The sequence below is a fragment of the Phyllostomus discolor genome, chromosome 8, assembly GCF_004126475.2.
Source record: "Phyllostomus discolor isolate MPI-MPIP mPhyDis1 chromosome 8, mPhyDis1.pri.v3, whole genome shotgun sequence".
Classification (NCBI taxonomy): Eukaryota; Metazoa; Chordata; class Mammalia; order Chiroptera; family Phyllostomidae; genus Phyllostomus; species Phyllostomus discolor.
The window spans coordinates 39,820,831-39,843,737 of record NC_040910.2 but is presented as its reverse complement, the minus strand read 5'-3'; the positions used below and the strand labels follow the sequence as shown (position 1 = coordinate 39,843,737).

At 51.5% G+C, this 22,907-nt stretch overlaps 1 long non-coding RNA gene across 1 annotated transcript; it reads right to left on the bottom strand.

Annotated features, from left to right (window-relative positions):
- Positions 1–18,775: 18,775 nt before the first annotated feature.
- Positions 18,776–21,822, bottom strand: LOC118501990. Its single transcript, XR_004904660.1, has 3 exons — positions 20,802–21,822; positions 19,805–19,857; positions 18,776–18,954 (listed from the first exon to the last, which is right to left on the bottom strand). It is a non-coding gene; the product is annotated as an uncharacterized LOC118501990 (long non-coding RNA).
- Between the last annotated feature and the right edge of the window lie 1,085 nt (positions 21,823–22,907).

Sequence of the window (22,907 nt, the reverse complement as noted above, 5' to 3'; positions counted from 1 at the left end):
ACAAGCATCTTCTACACATTATCTCAGAGTCCCGGCCTCAGCCCCTCGAGGAAGATGTTGTTATAGGCCCCCCTTAGGCAGATAAAGAAATTTAATCCAAAGAAGAAATTCACCACCTGGAGACACACGGCAAATGACAGACAGAACTGGGACTGGCCACCCCTCAGCCACTGCACTCTCCCTTCAGTTCATTCTCCCTGTAGTGGCTAGAGGGCGCCTCTGAGAACCTGAGTTGAGTACAGTCTCCTTCTCTGCCCACAGCCCTCCAGGGCTCCCACCTCCCTAGCGGTGAAAGCCCAAGTCCTCCCCACAAGGTCCTACAGGACCTGCCCCATCCTTTTCCTGCCCTCACCTCCTCCCCTCCCTCCCCTGCTCTCTGTTCCAGACATACGGGCATCCTTGATGTTCCTTTGATATACTGGGCACAGTCCTGCCCCAGGGCCTTTGCATGAGCTGTTCTTTCTGCTTAGGATGCTGTTTCCTGGAGATATTTATAGGGAATCTCCTTCACATCAGCTGAAGGCAAGGAGGTTGGAGGAGATTGCTGCTCACAGGCGGGTGAGAGGGTGAAGATGACTGAGTGCTTTCTGCTCCCTTCACCCCACCCCTTGGAGAAAGACCTTCAGCCCACCCCACAGGTTATGGTCACTGGGAAGCCCCTCCCCTTACCTGGGCCTCTGTTCGTCATCTGTAAAACAGACAGGTAACCTTTCCCAAATCTGTGCCAGTGGTTTCTTACTCCTCCCACTTCCCACATAGCTATAATTGTTTAATATTTTCTTCTAAACCTACTCACATTTGGAACATCAATAAATGTATTAGTTTTTTAAAGTCCTTTTTAAATCACAAAGGTGAAAAGATCAGCATCTCTTGCCATAGGTAGAAGGTGACTGAAAATACAATTTAATCTGAATCTCACCAGCTACTGCTGTCTTCAGAGCAGTGGCCCTGCGGCACGGACAGGGATTAGCCGATGGAAAAAGTATTACAGACCCCCCAGGACCCAGCTGAGACGAGGAAGAAGATGGAAATGACATTTAAGAGGAGTCCCTTTGCAACTGGATTTGATGTTATTTCCCACCACATCAAGCTCCCGCTGAAGTCATGTTATTTCCTAACCAGAAGCACACAGAACTTCGGGCAATGCTGGCCACAGGTTCTAGGACCTCACCCCCAAGGCAGACGGCCCCGGACAGGGCACGTCAGGTGCTGTGTCTGTACCATCGGCTGTGCTTCCTGTCTGCCTCTCTCACGATGCTCCAGGACAGCCAGGTTACTGTCTGCCTTGTTCCCTGCTGTGTCTCCAGAACCTAGAACAGCTCGGTATACAATAGGCGCTTAATAAGTGTTGATAGAATAAATGAATACATTCATGTCTGCACCTCCTTGTGGCTGACAGAGTAATGGTCTCCCCCCGAAAAAGACGCCCTGTCCTAGTCCCCAGAACCCGTGCGCCTGTCACCTCAGTAGAAGTGACTTGCAGATGTGACTAAGTTAGGGATCTTGAGATGGGGTCCTGGAGTATCTGGGTGAGCTCAATGCCATCACAAGGGCTGTTATGAGAGAAAGGCGGGAGCACCAGTGTCTGACAAGCTGTGCAACAGACGCCAAGAACCGAGGTGATGCCGTTGGAGAGAGACTTGACCAGCCTTTGGTGGCTTAGAAATGGAGAAAGAGGCTGTGGGCCAAGGGGTGCAGGAAGCCTCTAGAAACTGAAAAAGGTGAGAAATGGGCTCCCTGCCTAGGAGCCTCCAGGACCGCAATCCTGCTGGCGCCTTGATTTTCAGCTCAGGGGAGCTCAGGGCGGCACCCAGGAGGCAGAGTGGAGGTGTCAGGACCCTGGAGAGCTCTACCCAGCCCTCCGGCCCACTCATCCGCTATTTCCTGAGTGCCTACTGTGTGCCAGGCACTGTTCTGAGCTCTGGGGATGCAACTGTGGAGAAAACAGACAAAAATCCATGCCCTCGTGGAAGTGACATTCCATTAGGGGAGATGCACAATAAGTAATAGAACAGAACACCTAACAAAACGGCAGGTGTAAGTTCTCTCATCAAAAAGGAAGCCAGTTGCCAGAGGAACAGGGTGCTCAGAAAGGCATCTCTGAGGAAGTGACATGTGAGCAGAGCCTGAAAGGAGGTGAGCACGTGCACACCGCTGGGAGAGTGTTCCGGGCAGAGGAAACAATGTGTGCAAAGGCCCTGAGGCACTGACTCCGGTGAGCTGATGCTCCAGGGGCAGACGGAGAGACGATGCAGGAGGACTGAGGCTTCTGTGCGCACATACCCAGTGCCCTCAGCGATTCCATTTTTAGCCACAATCTTCAGAGAAATATTCTGCCAAGCGCATAAAGAGATGTGTAAAAGCTGTTCACAGCAGCAGTGTTCATAATATCAAAAGCCAAGAATTAACCTAGAAATTAATCAACAGGAGAACAGATAAATGAATGAAAGCATATTCAAGTGATGGAATCGTGTGGAAATTAATTAGATTAACACAATAATAATTTCTAACATTAATTGAGCACCTACTATGTGCCAGGCACTGAATTAAGCACTTTCTGTGATAGCATTCAACAGCCCTTGGAAAGCCACCCTAGAAAGTGAGGGAGCATTATGCCCTGGGCAGTGTGGCTCCGTTGGCTGAGCATTGTCCTGTAAAGTGAAAGGTTGCTGGTTCCTTGTTTGGAAAGTGGGCAGTCCCCTTTTCTTAAATGCTCCCCTCACCCCAGACCCTGGGAAATCTGTGACCTTGACCCATTCTGTCGGTTTCATCCTCCTTGCTAGGCAACCCAATGCTCTGGCCCTGCCCCAGCTCCCAGTTCATATTTAGATAAGCTGTTTCCACCTCCCTCCTTCCCCTCTTCCCTCCATGCACCTCCCTGGCTACCCTTTCTGAACCAAACTAGCCTCTGAATGAGGGTCCCAAAGCAAGCTGGCCCCTCCCCACCTCCTCACCCACCTCCTGGGAAAAGCCATGCTTCCTCAATTCCATCTTTCCTGTGTTCTAAGTACCTCTCTTGTCTAGTTTGCTGAACTATCAGCCAGCGAGTGGCACTCTCATTGTCCCCGTATAGATGAGGCTGAAGTGCCCAGGTCATACGGCAAGTGGTGGCCTGGTAGGACTGACACCTGAAACTGCAGGGGGTCCCAGGCCAGGTGCTGCGTGACTGTGGGGAGCTCCCCTTACCTCCCTGTTCCCCCACCCCCACTTCCAGCCAGGCCAGAAGTAAAGTCAGGATACATTGCAACTGTGCCTCCCAGCTCTAAGCTGGATAGCTGGGGAAGCAGGGAGCAGGTGCAGGGTCCAGAAATGGAGGGATCCACAGAGTATAAAAAAGGGAATATGGAGCTCAGAGAAGGGCAGTGTTGGGGAGGGTGCCCAGTACATCTTAGATCCCTGCTACCGAAGATAGAAATAGAAAATCAGAGGAGAGAAGAGAGGTAAAGAGAAAGGAGGGAGGTGAGTGGGCGGGGTGGGAAGCTGGCGGAGGGAGGGTTCAGGTAGGGGGGAGCTGATAGAAGGAGGGAGCAGAGAGGGGAACGTGGAGGGAGGCCAGACCATCCCCTCACCCTGTGACCCTTCGTAGAAGGGCATATGAGTCCACACAGCTTCATGGGGGAACGGGAGAAAAGAAAGGAGGGGAGGGGTGAGGGAGGTATGGTGGGGAGGAGAGTTAAGAGGAGTGGGGGAGGGGAGAGCCAGGAGAGGAGGAGGAGGGAGGCAGTAAATGAAGCAGGTGCCCCAAGAAGAAACAGACACATGAGGAGACAAAGACAGAGCGGGAGAGAAGTGCAGACACAGACACACACGAGGGGTCAGAGATGGGCGGGGACCGAGAGAGATGGTGAGACAGTCACTGAGACCTGGGAAAGGCCTCAGGGAAGTGTTCAGATCATAACTGTTTAAGCTGCTGGCTTATGTCCTTTCAGTGATTATCGCTGGGTGCCCAGGCAGGTCCCAGTAGTTGCTGGAGCCCAGAAGTTCCCCCATAGACCACCCTCCACCCCCTGTGGTCAGGCTGGGCTGCAGAGAGTAGAACCAGTGGGGAACTGTCCAGAGAAGAACGGGGAGGGAGGCTCTGGTCTGGGTGGGAGAACTAAGGTTGCACAGAAGAGGGGCCTGGAACTGGGCATTAAGGATTAACAGGCAACCAGTTACTAGGAAGGAACGACTTTGGGGGAAAGGCATTCCAGGCAGTGGGCACAGCCTATGCGAATGCTCTGGGGCAGGACTGTGCCTGGCTTGCCAGAGGAATGGCAGGGAGGCTCATGTGGCTGGAGCAGAAGGAGCAGGGGGAGAGAGGGAGGGCGGGAGGGCAGGGAGGGGATGGGGGATGCAGGGCCTTGCAGGAGGACTCGGTTTTTCACCCGGAGGGAAGTGGGAGCCCTGGAGGGCTGTGGGCAGGAAAGGCATGGATCTGACAGAATTTAAATCCATTATTCTGAATTCTCAACTGAGGTTGGTCCTTATGTGGCATTATTTGCAGGACGTTGTTACTTAAAAACTTCTCCAAATGTGCATCAGCTAATAACTGAGCAATGACAAGCTGAATCCGATTGATAAGTCTCCAACTCCAGCCCCATCTGAGGCCACTAACTGTGGGAAGCCCAGGCTTCTCTGTGGCAGGAACACTTAATCCTGTCCTGGGGCGGGGTCCCCCATTGCTTCCCTTCACCTTGAGCCTCCCTGGCAGGAAGCCTGGCGTCTTCCCTGAACTCGTCCAGGAATCCTCAGCTCTGGAGGCCTAATTGTGCGTGAAATCCAATCGAATTATCAGGCCCCGATGAGCAATTTCCGAGATTATTTAGTTCAGTGAAGTAAATAATGGCATTAGCTTTCTCCTGCGAGCTCCTGGAGAACCCCCCCCCCCCCATTTTAGTCCTGCAGTTGAGTCGCCTGCATCGTTTTTTTGCCTGAGTGGTGAGAACCAAGGAGAGAGTGAGGGGCTCAAAGTCCTTAGATGTTAGCACCAGAGGGATTCTTTATGCTTCCCTGCAGATGGGGAAACCAAGGCCCAAAGCAGGACCTGTCTGAAGCCACACAGAGAGTTAGGGTCTCTGGAATCCATTTCCACCTCTTCCGCCTTTCCTGCTGGTGAATGACAGCTGCTCACCCCTCCATCTCCATCCTTGGGTGTGCCAAGCAGACCCCAAATGCCAAACGAGTGACAAGCAGAGTGGAGGTGATGGGAGGTACTGGTGGGCATGAGTCCTAAGACCTTCTCTTGTTAGGAGATGCAAAGAGACGTCGATTAACTTTCTGCTATGATAAGCTAAATATGCATGTTAAAAAGTATAAGGGTTACCACTCAGAGGACAGAAATAGAATGAGTAATTTTAATTCACTAGAGGGAATAAGAAAGAAAAAATATGAAAATCCAAAAAATTCAGCAGAAGGTTGAAGAAGAAAATAGGAATCAATGGGAAAAAAATCAATCATGTTGAACAGAAAACCCAATAAAAGGTGACAGAAATATACCCAAATATGTCTGTAAGTACAATGTATATAAATGGATTAAACTTACCACTTGAAAGACATGGAGCTCAGACTGGATGCACAGAAACATGAACAAACAAACAAAACCCACCTCTACAAGGTGGAGAAAAAGTAGGTTTACAGTTGTTTGTATGGAAAATAACACAATAATTAATAAGCAATAATACAAGAAAACCTGTCTCATTAGCCCACACCTGTGAACCTAATTTTGCCCCATCCTGTATGTTCTTTTGATGACATTTACCTAAAACAGAATGCTGCATCATCAAGAAATAAATGCCAAGGAAAATAGAAAGAGATTGATGGAAACCTGTAGACTAAAAGAGATTTACAGACATATTCATGTGTATGGATCTAATTCAGGTCCTGCTTTAGACTGTAGAAGGGATACAAGTGTTCTCAACATCCACACACACAAAAAAGTGACTTATCACATTAACAAAACCAAGGATTAAAAGCATATGATTATTTCAGCCCTGACTGGTATGGCTCAGTGGATTGCATACCAGCCTGCAAACCAAAGGGTCACGAGTTCGATTCCCAATCAGGGCACATGCCTGGGTTGTGGGCCAGGTTCCCTGTAAAGGGTACATGAGAGGCAACCACACATTGATGTTTCTCTTCCTCTTTTCACACCTCCCTTCATCTCTTTCTAAAAACAAATAAAATATTTTTAACAAATTAAAAAAATAAAATCATATGGTTATTTCAATAGATGCAGAAAAAGCATTTGACAAAATTCAACAACCATTTATGATAAAAACTCTCGACCACAGAAGGAACTGACCTCAACATAATAGATGCCGTATATGACAAGCCCAGAGCTAAGGTCATACTCAATGGTGAAAAGCTGAAGTTCTCTCTCTAAAATGATGAATAAACCAAGAGTGTCCACTCTCACCCCTATTATTAAACATAATATTGAAGTGCTAGCCACAGCAATCAGCCAAGAAAATACATAGCATCCAAATGAGAAAGGAAGAAGTAAAACAGTCACTATTTGCAGATGACATGATACTATATGTAGAAAACTCTAAAGAATCCACCAAAAAATGAATAGACTTAAGAAAAGATTTTAGTAAAGTAGCATGATATAAATTTAATATATGAAAATCTATAGTGTTCCTATATACTAATAATGAACAATCAGAAGAAGTTAAGAAAGCAATCCCATTTATAACTGCATCAAAAAGAACAAAATATCCAGAAATAAACTTAACTGAGGAGGTAAAAGACCTGTACTCAGAAAACTATAAGATGTTGAGGAAAGAAATTGGAGCAGATACAAATAAATGGAAGCATATACAGTGCTCGTGGATTGAAAGGAGTAATAACATTAAAGTGACGATACTACCTAAGCAATCTACAGAGTCGGTGCAATCCCTATCAAAATGCCAATGACATTTGACTCAGAACTAGAACAAATAACCCTAAAGTTTATGTGGAACCACGGAAGACCACAAGTAGCCATAGCAATCTTGAGATGAAGAACAAAGTTGGAGGTATCACACGTCCTGATTTCAAACTATACTACAAAGCTATAACAATCAAAACAACATGGTACTGACACAAGAAGAGACACATAGCTCCATGGAACAGAATAGAGAGCCCAGAAATAAGCCCATACCTATATGGTCAGTCTACAACAAAGGAGGCAAGAATATACAAGGGGTAAAGACAGTCTCTTCAATAAACAGTGTCAGGAAAACAGGACAGATACATGCCAAAAAATGAAACTGGACCACTTTATTACACCATATATAAAGATAAACTCAAAATGAATAAAAGACTTAAATGTTATACCTGAAGCCATAAAACTCCCAGAAGAGGCTCTGGCCGGGTAGCTTAGTTGGTTAGAGCATCACCCTGATACGCCAAGATTGTGGGTTTGATCCTTGGAAGCACTAATGAGTGCATAAATAAGAAGAATAACAATTAATATTTCACTCTCTCAAATCAATAAATACATTTTTTTTTAAATCTCGTAGAAGAAAGCATAGGTAGTAAACTGCTTGAGATTAATCTGAGTAATATCTTTTTGGACACGTCCCCTCAAGCAAGGGAAACAAAGCAAAAATAAACAAATGGACTTCATCAAGCTAAAAAGTTTTTGCACAGCAAAGGAAACTGTCAACAAACAAAAAGACAACCTACTGAATGGGAGAAGACATTCATAAATGAAACATCTGATGGGTTGGTATCCAACATATATAATAAAGTCATTAACAAAAAAATAAACCATGTGATCAAAAACTGGGCAGAGGACAAGAAGAGACATTTCTCCGAAGAGGACGTACAAATGATCAGCGGACATATGAAGAGGTGTTCAATGTCACTAATTTTCAGGGAGATGTAAATCAAAACCGCAATGAAATATCACCACACACCAGTCAGAATAACTATCATCAATAAATCAACAATTGCTCTTTCTCATCAGTGAGGCGGCCAAGCAGCCTCCCCAGCAGGTGCAGAGAAGCAGATCGCTGTGAAGGCTGATGGGCAACACCATCCCCCTAAAGGTCAAGCCCAGTGATACCTCTGAGAATGTCAAAGTTAAATCCAAAACAGGGAGATCATCCCACCAGATCGGCAGCGTGTGATGGCTGCACTCCTCTGCAGGGAGGCATCATGGAGCCCGCCCTCTGCCAGCTCGCCCGGAAGTACAACTGCAACAAGGTAATCTGCCCCAAATGTCATGCCCACCCGCACCCCTGTGCTGTCAACTGCCCCAAGAAGAAATGCAGCCACACCAACAACCTGCACCCCAAGAAGAAGGTCAAATGAGGCCCCTTCATCACCTCCTCGGACCGCAAGGCTGTCTCCTGCCTAAACCCACTGCACTGGGGCCTCAAGAAAGTTTCCCTTTCATTGACTGGGAAAAAAACTAAATACATCAACAAACAAGTGTTGGCGTGGATGTGGAGAAAAAAGAAACCACGTGCACTCTTGGTAGGACTACAAATTGGCGTAGCCACTATGGAAGAGTATGGAGGTTCCACAAAAAAACTAAAAATAGAGCAATCATACAACCCCGCAATTCCATTTCTGCATGTTTATCCCAGGAAAATGAAAACATTAATTTGAAAAGATACATGCACCCCTGTGTTCACTGCAGCATTATTTACAATAGCTGAGATATGAAAGCAACCTAAGTGTCCATTGATAGGTGATTAAATAAAGATGTGGCCCTGACCGGTGTCACTCAGTTGGTTGGGTGTTGTCCTGCAAAGTGAAAGGTCACTGGTTTGATTCCTGAGTAGGGCACATGCCTGGATTGCATGTTCAATCCCTGGTTGGGGGCATGCAACAGGCAACTGATTCATGTTTCTTTCTCACATTGATGTTTCTCTCCCTCCCTTCTCTTCTCTCTAAAAATAAATAAATAAATCTTTTTTTAAAAGATTGGTATATATCTTTTGCATAGCATTCCACATGGTACATATACACAGTGAAATATCATGCAACAATAAAAAGAATGAAGTCTTGTCATTTCCATCAACACGGATGGACCTACAGGATATTATGCTAAGTGAAATAAGTCATCCAGGAAAAGATAAATACTGTATAGTTTCACTCATATGTGAAATCTAAAACACACACACACACACAAAACCACACACACACATAGAAACAAACTACAAAAACAGACCAAGTAGTTGAGGGGATGAATGTAAAAGGCAAAATAAAGTCTATTGCATTTTGATAACTTTTTATGGTGAGAGGAGGCTGGGAACTGCCGTGGTGGCTGCACACAGTAGGAACATTAGGAATGTGAGCTTCTGTCCTGGCCCGTGTGGCTCAGTGGATTGAGCACTGGCCTGCGAACTGAAGAGTCCTCAGTTCGATTACCAGTCAGGACACATCCCTGGGCTGCGGGCCAGGTCCTCAGTAGGTGGTGCATGAGAGGCAACTACACGTTGACACTTCTCTCCCTCTCTTTGTCCCTCCCTTCCCCTCTGTCTAAATAATATTAGACAGAGGGGAAGGGAGGGAGAGAGAGAGAGAGAGAGAGAGAGAGAGAGAGAGAGAGAGAAACATCAATGTGCGGTTGCTGGGTGCCATGGCCTGCAACCCAGGCATGTACCCTGACTGGGAATCCAACCTGCGATGCCTGGTTCGCAGCCCGCGCTCAATCCACTGAGCCACACCAGCCAGGGCAGAAATAAAATCTTAAAAAATAAAAAAAAAAAGAATGTGAGCATCCCTCCAGTTCAGGCTGGGTGGAGCAGCACCCCCTCCCGGGAGGAATGGCGGGAGGAATGGTGCCACTATCTATCCCCGAGTCCCAGGGCTGAGCCCAGAATCTCCGAGCTGGGAAGACCCCACGTTCAGGACCCTGGCCCCTCAGGGAGGGGGTCTCAAGTACCAGCTGGGGAATGGGAGGGGGCAGGTCAGACTAGAGATATAGGGCCCAGGACACCCCAGGAGGACAAGCAGGGCATAGACCGGGGGCCTCTCACAGACCTCTCCCTCTCCCTCTCCCCCGCCCTCTCCCTCACCATCTCCCTCCCTCTTCCTCTCTCTCTCTCTTTCAGTCTCTGGCTTAACACAACATAAACTTATTATTTTAAATCTTCAGAGGCCAGGAGTCTGACATAGGTCTAAAATCCATCTGGCTCCTTCCAGAGGCTCCAGGGGAGAACCTTTACCTGACACTTTCAGCTTCCAGAGCCACCACATCCACAGCTTATGGCCCTTCTGTGTTCACAGCTGGCCACGGAGGATGGAGCCTTTCTCACATGGCACCACTCCAATTCTTTGCCTCCCTTGTTACAAGGACCCCTGTGATTGCACTGAGCTCACCTGGATAACCTGAGAGGATCAGTTTATCTTAGTGTCAACTGATTAGCAAACAACTGAAACACGTGGGGAAATTATCATGCCACAGTAGTCCTCCTCCTGTCTCTCCTTCCAGAGTGGCTTCTACTCATCCTTCAGATCTCTGCTTGTGTAACACCTCCTTCAGGAAGCCCACTCTGATTCTCCTCTGGTCCCCACTGCTATCTGTGTGTCCCCGTCAGAGAGCCCTTACCATCTGTGTGGGTTACCTGGTGATGTGTCTATCACTCCTGCTGGACTGAGGCCCCGAGAAGTGTGTCTTCTCCCTCCTGTGTCCTCACACCCAGCACAGGGCCTAGCACACAGGTGGTGCCCAATAAATGCTTGTGGCCAGCAGGATTTGAAGGCTGCTCTACTTGGGTCTGTAAATAGCCAGCCTAATAATGATAAACATAGTAAGAGCAAACACAGGGACTCCCAAACTGGTCAGTTGGGTGGGCACTGGTGGCCTGGGGACCCCTCCGCCTGCGGCAGGCTGGCTGGCCTGGCTCTGCCTAGCTCAGCGCAGTGCCCCCACCTGCAGCAGCTCCTTTGACGTCCTCATTAAAGCAGGTCTTTAACTCAGGCAGGTGCTGCCAATCCTAATTGATTGTCTGTATGTCCCCGGGGATAGGGGGTGGGGGGTGTATGTACTCAAGTTCCCAAGGTCAGCAAGCGGAGCCTGGGCCAGGCCACAGCAGGTGAGAGGGGCCACTCCAGGAAAGGGCACCAAGGCCTGAAGGCTGGACTCTGCCTCTGGTGCTAGGGGGGGCCCACCGGTCACTTATCCTCCCCTCTCTGGCCCCCAGGTCTGGGGCACCCACCGACCTGCAGGCACATGAACACATGCAAACGAACCCACAACTGCAGAGCAGGCAGAGGGGCAGGTGGCATGGCGATGTGATGAGTGGGCACAGCAGCTCCATGCCTCAGCCCCCCCGCTTGCAGAGTGGGGTTGTAACAGTACTCCCATGCACGCGTACTGGGCTTCTGGGGGAATGAAATAATAGTCAGAAAATGCTTCACATGTGGCTCAGCGTATACTCAGTGTTCTCCAATGCTTATTATGTATGTATTCAGCAAGCACTGATCACCTGCTGCATGCCAGGCCGAGCAGTTACGGCAGGGAAAGGGTATGCACAGATTCCTGTCCTGGGGAGCTGATGTGTGAATGGGGGCGGGGTGGGGGGAGGGCAGAGTGAAAGTAACAGACACACCCACCACCTGGAGAGGTAGTTTCTAGGATGATCTGCACTCCCATTTCACAGGAGGGATAAATGAGGCTCTGAGACGAGAAGGACATGGGCTTGTTCATGGTCACCCAGTTTCTGCAATATCCTGCACTCCATGTGGCCCCAGGGCCTTTGCTCCTGCTGTCCCACTGCCAGGCTCCCTTCCCTCTCCTCATCTTCCTGTTCTCAGATCAAGCACCACGTCCTCAGGATCCATCTTCTGCTCCCTCTCTCACTTGGGGTCTCTGATTCCTTGAAACTCTCTGGGAGCTTCTTTCATTAACATCTGTTGTAGATGTCACCAAGTTCCCAGAGCCTCAAACACAGTGGGTGCTTAGTAAAGGCGTATTCACTGACAGCACCAGCATCAGGCAGGCTCAGCCCTGGGATGCAGCCTCCCGCCCCGCCCCCCCCGCCCCCCACCCAGAACCTGCCAACTGGCAGCTGCGGAAGGCCAGGCTGGGGTCGTCCACCTCCCCGCTCGCTCCAGGCTGTGCCCACGTTAGCCGCCACGATGCTTCCAGCTTCCCGTCCTCCCCAGAGAGGCCTCATTACTGCTCCCTGACAGCCTGAGAGGCAGAAGGCTGCAGCCTCCTGGGTTTTGAAATCAACACTAAATCAAAATCGGCGCCTCCTCCACACGGACACCCTTGGGCTTGGACCTTGGGCTGTGAGCCCCCAGGCACCTACTGTCACTTTAAGCCCTTCCTTCGTGCGTTGAAGGGGTGGTGACAGACTCTGGAGCATTTCGGGGTTTGCCCAAAGCATTGAGAACTGGTAATAGCCGTCATTGGGATAATGATTTTAATTATTACTCAATAAAAGCACATTTAACAGCATCCACTTTGGTGAGCGTTTCCACTGTTCACGACACTTTTTAAAACACTTTTGTCGATCCCACATGCCTTTCCAGTGACCCCTGGCTTTTCTGTCCACGTCCCTGTCCCCACTTCTCCTCCTCGTGTTCCTTCCAGAATCTGCTCCAGTGAGTCTCTCTTGCCACCTCCCTGCCAACCAGGGTCCTCCACACACTGGGATGCTGTTCTGGGAAGGATGCCAATGGCAGGAGCACCCACCTTGGGGACCACCAGGGCGGACAAGAGAGGGCAGCTGGGCCCCCTCTCTGTACCGGGGAAAGCCACCACCACCTTCGCTTGCAGGGGGAGAGCTGGAGAGCCTGGCTGCAGCCGTCCTGCACCCTGGGGAGTCACAATGTGGGGATGGGGGGGGCAGGGGGCAGCGGGGACTTTGCTCCCTAGGGGCTATCCAGACAGGGTCAGGGCTGGGTGGGTCTCCCAACTTCAGGGGCTCTGGGCGGTCTACACAGCCCAGGCAGAGGGGATGAGAGCTGGGTGGGGGAACCTACCATGGCACTCTGCAGGCAAGGGGACCAGTCCCAGACACCTACCTCAATCTGGGACTCCAAGCCTGGGCCCCATGGCCACGGCCCATTTAACCTCGTTCCAACCTGGTCAGTTAGCTCTGCCCCTGCCTGAGCCGGGCTTCCCAGGGGTTCGTTCACCTAATGTCCCTGGAACCTCCCAGGAAACAGCACTGCCTCTGTGTCCCTAGTCGAGGTTTGCCAGCGTTGCCCAGAGACGGGTGGGCAGCAGGCAGGCAACCGCTCTTGCTCGCAGACCCCCGCTCGCCCGGCCCGCTGGAACCCAGGCCCAGGACAATAAGCAGGCAGGGTCTAGGAGGGGGGTAGGCGGAGCCGGGGCCTTGGGGACGTGGGAACAAGGCGACTTGGGGTCGGTGTGCAGAGAGAGGTCCTGAGATCAGACGGGGCTTCCGAGAGAGGGTGGCACTGGGCGAGGATGGGGGGGACACAAGGAGGGGCGGGGCCTCTGAGGAGGCGAGGCCGCAGAGGGGGAGGGGCCTAAATGAGGAGAGGCACCTTCGTTCTCCCACCGCGGCTCCAGAGACAGGCCACCCATTCTCCTTGGCCTCTGGCTCGTGCCAGGAACAGGTGTGGGGGGTTCTGAAGGCAGGATAAGGGACACAATCCATTTCGGAAGTGAAGTGACATCGGCCTCACCGCTATAAATATGGACACAGCTGACTGGGGGGTGGAGGGGAGATCGGAGAAAACCTGGAGGACCCGAGAAGCAAGGGGTGGGGTGAGGGATGGGGGTCGACCCTGAGACTTGGGGATGTGGTCAGGTTTCTGGATGGACATGAAACCCGCTGACAAGATCATTCCGGACCCTGGCGTCCGGGGCCCCGGGGGAGGGCCGAAGGAAGGCAGGCCTCCGCATATCCTTGCTGAGCCCCGCGTCTCGCCAGACCCCTTTCTTCCAGAACCCTGTCCCCTCCCGAGCGCCCCCTCTCTCTTCTGAGCCTCCTCCAGTCTCTCAGTCTCTCAGCCCCTGCCATTTCTGAGTCCCGCCCCCATGGGTCCCCATCACCTTCCGAGTCCCCTCGCCTCCCCGAACCCCCTGCCCTCTCTCAGCCCTCTCCTCCTGAGATTCCAGCCCTCTCTGAGCCCCCTCCCTTTCTGAATCTCCTGCCCCCTCCTCCCCTTTCTCAGCACTCCACCCCCCATTTCCAGCGCCTTCAGAGGGGGTGGCCCCGGGACACCCTTTTGGCTGGTGAGGACCACCTGGTACTTCCGTATCCGTGGCAGCACCCTCATATTTTGTGGTATGAAGACCCGCCCGAACTTCTGAGGCTTGGTCCGGCCCTTTGGCGCCCTGCAGCCCGGTTACCCAGCACACATCTGCAAATAGCGCCGACCCTGGCGCGCAGTGCCAGGCTGGGCTCCGCATGGAAACTGCGGGAAAGGCCTGTACCCCCCCCCCCCCCCCACACACACCCCAGCCCACTCAAGCCCCAGCACCGACCTCTCCACCTCACTCCCCAACCAGTTTTGAAATAAGGGATGAGTAGAAATTCTGACATCATTCCTTCATCTGTTTGTTCGTTTTTTTCATTGTGAGCTTTGCATTTTTAAAACTTTTTATTTATTGATTTTAAAGTGTGAGAGACGAAGGGACAGAGAGAAACACTGATTTGTTGTTCCACTTATTTATGTAGTCATTGGTTGCTTCTTGTAAGTGCCCTGATCAAGGACTGAAACTGCGTCCTTGGCTTATCCCCACGATGATGCCCTAACCAACCAAACTACAGGGCCAGGCTCATTCATTCATATTATTCAACAAATACTTCATGAGCACCTGCTCTCCTCAAGTCTGTGCTGGGAACCCGGGATATAGTCCAGCATGTAGTCCAGTGGGGTGATGGGGTGGAGGGCTGTGATGGGGAAACAGGTAGCTGTGAGGGTCAGGGAACCGGTGGGTCCAGCAAGACTTCTGCAGAAGGTGTCATCTGAATGGAGGGCTTATGGGTTAAGGGAGGGTGTTCCCAGCACAGAGACCAGCAAGTGCAAAGGCCCTGAGGCAGTAGCCCCTGGCTTTGGTGCCAGCTTTGCCATTTACGTGCTGTGTGATCTGGACAAGCAATCAACTCTTTCCGAACCTCGCTTTCACAATACTCAAGCTGAAGGCCCAGAAGGGCCCCTGGAACACGACAGGCACCCCATAAGTATTTGCCAAAAGTCGATGAGAAAATTGAGGTTCTAGAGGATTGTCGTGAAACAGAAGGCTCATGGACCCTGTCTGGGGTGAGTGGGTTGGGGCAGCTTGCGACCTTTTCCTGGAGCCCCCCACCACACCGTGGGCCCCTCTCCCCCTGGCCCACCAGCCCTCCACCAGCTGTCCCTCCATGTGCGCCCCGGTCTGTCAGGGGCAGGCGCCTGTTCCGGAACACCTGATGCCTCGCTTCCCAGGGATTTCAGAAGAGTAGACGTGCGGAAGTTCAGCTGCTCCACTGGCTTAACCCTGGAGCCTGGGCGCCGGGTCCTCAGAGGCCCAATGCCATCCCTCTTGACCCGTCAAGAACCCTGGCACCGCTCCCAGCCTTTGCTGGAAAGACCCCACTTCAACTCCTAGCTCTGGTGTTGCCTGGATGTGTGGCCTGGGGAAAGTTAGACAACATCGCTGGTCACCACCACAGCCAATAATAATGCCAGTGCGTGTCCGTGCCTGGAGCGTGTTTGGGGCCTTTCTATAACTAAACTCCGTCTTGTAGCAGGAATCTGAGTTCTCAAGTGCTGTTGACCCTACTTCACAAGAAATAGAAACTGAGGCACAGAGCAAGGTTATGTAATTTACATGGTGAAATAATCTAATCAGTAACAACCCACATGATGCATACCACGTGCTCCCTGTTTGCCTTCTTTACATGGATTAGCTCATTTAGTTCTCCCCAAAGCCAAATGAGGTTGTGGGAAGCGTTAGTAGAGGTGAAAACCGAGGCCCAGAGAGGCTAAGCAATCTGCCCCAAGTCACAAAGCTGTGTAAATGGGGCCCACAGGGAACACCCCACGAATAGGGCCATTATTATCACCACTGTTCTCATATTATTGCTGTTCTTCTACCTGTTAAGAAACGTTGTCTAAAACTTGGACATGAAAGCCAAGAGAGGCAGCATGTGATTTTTTTAAAAAGATTTTATTTACCTGGCTGGTGTAGCTCAGTGGATTCAGCACAGGCCTGTGAAGCAAAGGGTTGTCGGTTCAATTCCCAGTCAGGGCACATGCCTGGGTTGCAAGTCAGGTCCCCAGTAGGGGGTGCATGAGAAGCAAATTCTGAGATATTTCTTTTTTTTAATTCATTTATCTTTAGAGAGAGGGGAAAGAAGAGAGAAAGAGGGAGAGAAATATCTATATGGGACTGAACCCGAAACCCAGGCATGTGCCCTAACCCCGAATCAAACCAGTGACCTCTCGCTTTGTGGGTGGGCACCCAACCCACTGAGTCACACTGGCCCGGACTGCAGCAGGTGATTTCAAAGTTCCAGGGGTGGTGTCCAGCATGACCACCATTGATTATTTCATCCTTACAGCAGCATTCCATGCGGGACTGCCAGCCACTTGCAACTATGTCAATTTAAATTGAAATCAATTACATGAAATAAAGTTAAAAATCCAATTCCTCACTCATACTAGCCAAAGTGTAAGGGCTCAGTGGCCTTGTAGCTGGTGGCTGCTGTGTCAGAAAAGCACAGATTTCAAACATGTCCATCATCACAGAACTTCTATTGAACCAGGTTTCTCTAGGAGAAAGCACCTCTACTTGAATTTGCTCTTTGCCATCAGCTTAGAGCCCAGGCCCTGGAAAATTATAGTTACCTTGTAGATTTCTGCCTGGTACAAAAGAGAATCTCTATTCATTTGCAACATGCAGGATGTGTTGCGTTTGTATCATAGCCTAAGCTTATTCTAACCTTCTTAAAAAAGAAAAATCCTAATACATACCTAGTTCTGCACATGCTCTTAGAACCGGTGTTACCTTTGAACTGGTTCCCTGAGTGAGTTAGTTAATCATTGACACATGTTTATTCCATTGGGAAGAGTCATGTTTTCAACTTTCTGAGAACCATACACTGCAAATGAGGAAACTGAGGCCAGCTCCCTACCCCCTACCCCCCTAGTCCAGGAGCCGGATCATTGCACACCGGGCCCCACACACTCAGGCACCACCACCCAGCTCTAAGAAACAGCTCCAAGAACCTGTCTTCCTCCTGTGGTGGCAGAGAACCAGGTCAGCCAACCGCTGGGACATCAAAGGGAATCTATAAATACAGCTGCAGGAGGAAAAATAGACACTTTTCTAGCTCTTCCCAGCCTTGCCTCTCTCCCACTCCAAATCTTTCCTGGCTAGGCGCCTGCCGCATAGTTGCTGGGCCAAAGCCCCCAACCCCAGGTGCCCTATTGGAAAACAGTGGAGGAAAGCAACTGGTAGAGCCTCAGCTTACCCCAAAGAGCTCAACTTCTGTCCTTGCCTCCGCTGTCAGGTGTCTGAGAGGCATCGCTGGGTCTGTCTCTGGGAGGTGCAGATGAGATTTTAAGCCCAGAGGTGAGAATTATGGATTTGTTGAAAACTTCAAATCCCAAAACTCTGGGATTTGCTTTCTCTTAGGGAACACATAGGATTTTACATTGTGTTGAACACTGGGAAGCTGGCAGGACCAAGGCAGAAAGTTCAGACTTAGCCAAGGCAGTTGGGAAAGCTTCCTGGAGGAGGTGACATGAGCTGAGCCCAAAGGAGAATGAGAAAGATGGGAGGGGAAGAGCCAGGTTGGAGAGGGGGCTGCGGGAAAGAAGTTCTGAGTCCTCCCGGATTCTTCCCTCTTCCTCACGCCCCAGCTCCTGTGTCTCTGCATCCAAACTGCCTCTCACATCCTCCTATCGCTCTCCACCTCCACAGCCCCTGCCCCGCTCCCCTAGTCTAACACAGTCACCTTCTCCCTGGTCCCCACGAGCCATTCCTGTCCAGGATGCATCATTCTCCACAAGACAGCCAGAGGGACCTTTTTAAAAATGAAATCAGATCATCTCACTTGCTCACTATAAACTCTCCGATGATCAGCTCAGTCTCGGTCACTGCTATGTCCCCAGCACCACCCAGACAGAGCCTGGTACACAGCAGGTGCCCAATAAAGTTAGCTGAATAAATAGGTCGGTGAGGGTCCAGACCCATGGCTCAGCTCTGCTTCCGAAGATGTTGGAGGTTTGGTAGCTGGAGCTGAGCTTGCCCCGGGAAGGGCGAGAACGCTGCAGGGAGCATGGGTGTGGGGTTGTGAGCTCAGCACCTGCCACCAGCACCTCCGCACACTGCTGTCAGCATCACTTGAGCCGCTAACCCTGGCGGCAATGAGGGACTCGCCACCGGCTGAGGTCATTCACACACCCTCTCCACTCTCGAAGTCTGGCTTTTCCTTCATAACAGTTTTTCTTTTCATTTTTAAATTGCAGTAAACTATATATAATAATACTTACCATTTTAGCCATTTGTAATGTGCAGCTCACTGGCAGTAAGCACATTCACATTACTGTGTGACCATCCCCACTGTCCACCTCCAGAACTCTGGTGTTTTCCCAACTGGAACTCTGTGCCCATTCAACACTCTGCTCCCCTGGCCCAGCCCCCGGCTCTCACCATCTACCTCCCTGCCTCTAGGGATCTGACTCCTCTTGGGACTTCCTATGAGTGGAATTACACAGCATTTGTCCTTCTGTGCCTGGCTTATTTGACTGAGCATAACGTACTCAAGGTTCATCCATGTTGTACCACATGTCAGAATTTCCTTCCTTGTTAAGGCTGAGTTCCATTGTCTGGGCGGATCACATTGTGTTCATCCATTCATCGGCCCCTGGATGCTTGGGCCGTTGTGGATAATGCTGGCATGAACAGAGGTGTGCGAAGATCTGTTCCTGACACACAAGCATCTGTTCTAATTGTCTGTTTTTGTTTCTCTGTTGACAGTGCCCTAAACAATGTCCAGGGTATCAAAGCTCTTCACAACTTCCAAGGAAGGATGAGGAAGAAATGTAGAATTTCAGAACCTTGAAGGAAGTGAGAAGGAAACCCATCTTTATTAAGCACCTACTATGTGCCAGGCCCTGGCATCTTTTGAAACATCCTCTTTTTAAACAATTTACTCAAGCTGGGGAGTGGCAAAGCTGAGGTCTGGAGCCCAGACTGCAGAGGGCACACCTCTTTCCCTACCTGCTTGCTTGCCTCTAATGAGAGGTAGCTCACCGCTCCATCACTGATTCAGGAATGAATTAATAAGATAATCTGAGCCCTGCCTGGTGTGGCACCATGGGATGGGCCTCATCCTGCAAATGGAAAGGTTGCCAGTTCCATTCTAGGTCAGGGCACATGACTGGGTTACAGGTCAGGTCCCTGGCTGGGGGCGTGCGAGAAGCAACCCATCGATGTTTCTCTCCCTCCCTTCCTCCCTCCCTTCCCCCCTCTCTAAAAAATAAATAAATAAAATCTTTTTTTTAAAGATAATCTTAGAAGAAAAAACTGGGGCGACCAAGAACTGCCCTCCCCTTCACTTGGAATGGTCAGAAAAGACCTCTTGCAGAAAGGAACATTAGCCAAGCACAAGCATCTGCCCGAGCAGAAGGGGCAGCCAATGCAAAGGCCCTAAGGCTGGACCAAGGAACAGAGAGGAGGCAGTGGTCTGTGTGGCTGAAGCAGAGTGATGGGGGAAGTGTGAGAGGGGGTGGGCCCTGGGGAGACTTCCGGATGACGGAGGCACAGGACAGGGGCCCAGCCTAGGCTCCTGGACACACGCATGAGACAGAACTACCACATGGCCTTTCGCATGGCTGCCTCTGCCCTCCAGCCCCCACTCGTGCTCATGTCCCCGAGATTTCCGGATAACCTTTATTGAGTACCTACTGTGTGCCAGGGTTGTTCCAGGCAATGGGAACCCAGCAGGGAACAAAATGGTGCTGTGGGAAAGACAATACACAATGTTTGGTTGTGAAAAATAAAAGGCATAAAAACATAGCAGAATAAGAGAAAAGGATGGGGCGCTGCTGCAGGTGCAGAGGTCAGGGCGGTCCCCCTGCAGAAGTGACATTTGAGCTGCAACTTGGAGGAAGAGAGGGGCCATGTGGAAATCTGTGGGGAGAGCATTCCAGGCAAAGAGAAAAGCAAGTGCAAAGGCCCTGGGGCAGAGCAGGCTTGGTACAAAATTACACGCTCAGAGCCATCCTCAAACCCTTAACAGCTGTACCTGCCTCACATCCCAGTGATGCCTCCTCCCTGAGCAAGAAGCCTCCCTAGATCCTCAGTGCCTCCATATAAGAGTGGTGCCCATGAAGGGGCTGAAGAAGCAAGGAAGACGGGGCATGAAGGAAGTCCCTGAGACCCCACTCACTCAGCCCGACTCCCAAGTCATATGCCTTAAAAGACTTCCAAGCTACAGAGTCCCTGAGCCCATGGAAATGAGTAAAAGTGTGGGACTCCCATTCCAGTTCCATTCCCTGACCATGTGAGTGGGGAAGCCATTTCTCTCTGGGCTCCAGTTTCCACACCTGAAAACCGGGTAACAGCAGCTTTGTTCCAGAATCATGGGGCTGCACACAGTAGACGCTCCATAAGTGTTTGCTCAGCATTATAATGATGAATGTATGCACAATATGGGGTACTTTCTGGGCAGCAGGCCCAGGGGTGCTATGCAGCCTCTGGAAAGGTCCACACCCTCCCTGGGCACCAGTTACACCCAAATCCTCCAGGAGCTCCAGAAGGGTATTTGAACTTGGGAACCAACCCAAGAAACAAACCCCCTCTCCCCAGTGAAGAGGGAAGGGTCAAAGGGCAGGGTCAGAGAAGGGTAAGTAGTATGACGCACACACAAACCTACCCGTCCACCCCACCCCCCAACACAAACCATGGACTCAAGGCTGTTAGCTCTGTGGAAGGACCAGCTGGGAGGATTTAGTCGGTGCATCTGCCACTCGAGCAGCTGCCGTTCTGGCGGGGGGGTGGGGGGTGGGGGGGTGGTTGGAGGGGATTTGGGACGAGGAAAAAATCTGTCCGAGGAGAATTGCGTCTGCGCCGACCAGCTGCTATTTCAGGCTGGGGGGACACCCCAAATCCGACCGGGCCCGGGCCCCTCCCTTGCTGCGATCGCCCCCCACGTGCCTTTGGGGGAGGGGGCGTCGGGAGGTCCTGACGTCACAGGAGGGATCTGCCAATCGGAGCCGCCCTTCCCGAGCCCCAAGGGGATTCCCGGGCCACAGCAGGAACCTGGGGCGCGACCCAGCATTGACGATGCCCAACTTGGATTTAAAAGAGGGCCGGCACCTGGCTGGGGAAACCGAGGCTGGGACCTGCCTGAAAGGAGGCAGGACCCTGAGTGCGGCTGCCCAAGAGCCAGGCTCCAGTGGGGCCCAGAGAGGGCCAGGGATTGACGGGAGTCACACAGCAGGGCAGCGGGACCGCGAGTACCGATGGGTGGCGGGTAGTGAGCGGACAGGGTTTCCCTTCCCCGCTGGCTCCAGGCACCGGGGACTGTTTCAGCCTCACATCATCTCGGGGTCCCCGAAGGCCTTCTGGTCCCCTCCAGGTCTCCCCCGGCCCCCTCCGACCCCGGGCCGCAGCCGAGCCGCGTAGGTCTGAAGGTGTCAGTGGCCCTGGGCGTCGTCAAAACCCTCACTGGATTCCTCCCGGGTCGGAGCAGGACGGGAACGCAGTGCTGCCCAACCAGCAGCTTAGGTGGGGAAACTGAGGCCCGGAGAAGCAGAACTTAATTTAAAATCACGCAACTAAGAGATTGCTGCTGGCTCTGGTGACCTCTGACAAGGTCCTGCCAGGGCCTCCTTGGCTTACCCGGAGGGGAAGCTGTGAACTTCCTGCCACCCTCCTCCAGGTCAGGGATCAGACAGTCAGGAGCCCAGGGCGGGGGAGGGAGCAGCCGGGCTTGACCTTGCCCTGATCCAGGGCATGAAAGACCCATTCATGGCCACTGAAGACTGAGTGGCAGCTGAGCTGACCCGGGAGGCTGGGGGTGGGGGGGGGGGGGGTCCCTCAGGGCCTTTGTTCAAGCAGGTCTCTCTGCCTAGTATTCCTTTCCCACCCCTCAACCCGCTCTCCATGTGCTTTGCCAAACCCATCTATTGTCCTTCTAAGGCCCCCAAACCACCTTCTCATGGTCCCCCTGAACCCCCACCCAGTCACAGTGCCTCATCCCTCTCAGCCTTGTTCCTCTATCTCCTCTGTGAGGTTGAAGGCAGGTAGCTGGTTCATCCTGTTGATTAGTCAGCCCAGGGTCTGGCACACAGTAGATCGATGCTCAATAAATGCTTGTTGAAGGACGAGTTGCAGGAAAGGGTGGGCATGCCAGGGGTGTGGGCACAGTCCAGGTAATGGTGTGGAGGTGGGAGGAAGGTGCAGAGCCCAGCTTTGCCCCCTCCCTTGTTGACAGGCCCTAACTCTCTAGGTGGGCAGGACACAGGGGGTGGGGCTGGGTGCCCACAGGTGCAGGCCCATTTGCCTAGAACTCTGGCTCTGCCGGAAATCGGGTCAGGGCAGAACCACAGGCAGGAAGACCTGGCTGCTGGTGGAGGTTTGTGGTCACTGGGACAGGCCCCCGGGCAGAGGCCTGGGCCCTGGAAGAATCAGGTTGCCCGGGACCCCGTGTGTCCCAGGGAGCGGGGTTCAAGTTTTCATGCCATATGGGAAAGCACACAGCTTGCGTGAGCCCCAGCACTGTTGGGATCCATAGACAGGACACAACGGGTAAGACCCACATAAAAGGTGCTTTGTAATCTGCGGCAAGAAGACTAACGCTCTCTTCCCAACCACCTGTGCTCTTGGGTGAGCTCTTTGGCCTCTGTGTGCTTCAGTTTCCCATCTACAGGAGCCTTGAGGGACTGCCCTGAGGAGTGAAGGAGGTGACTTAAGTAAGCATCAAGGCCTCGGAAGTGGCCCAACAGCAGTAGGTGTACAAGACATGTCGGAGATAAATACATAATAATAAGCCGCTTATTGAGTA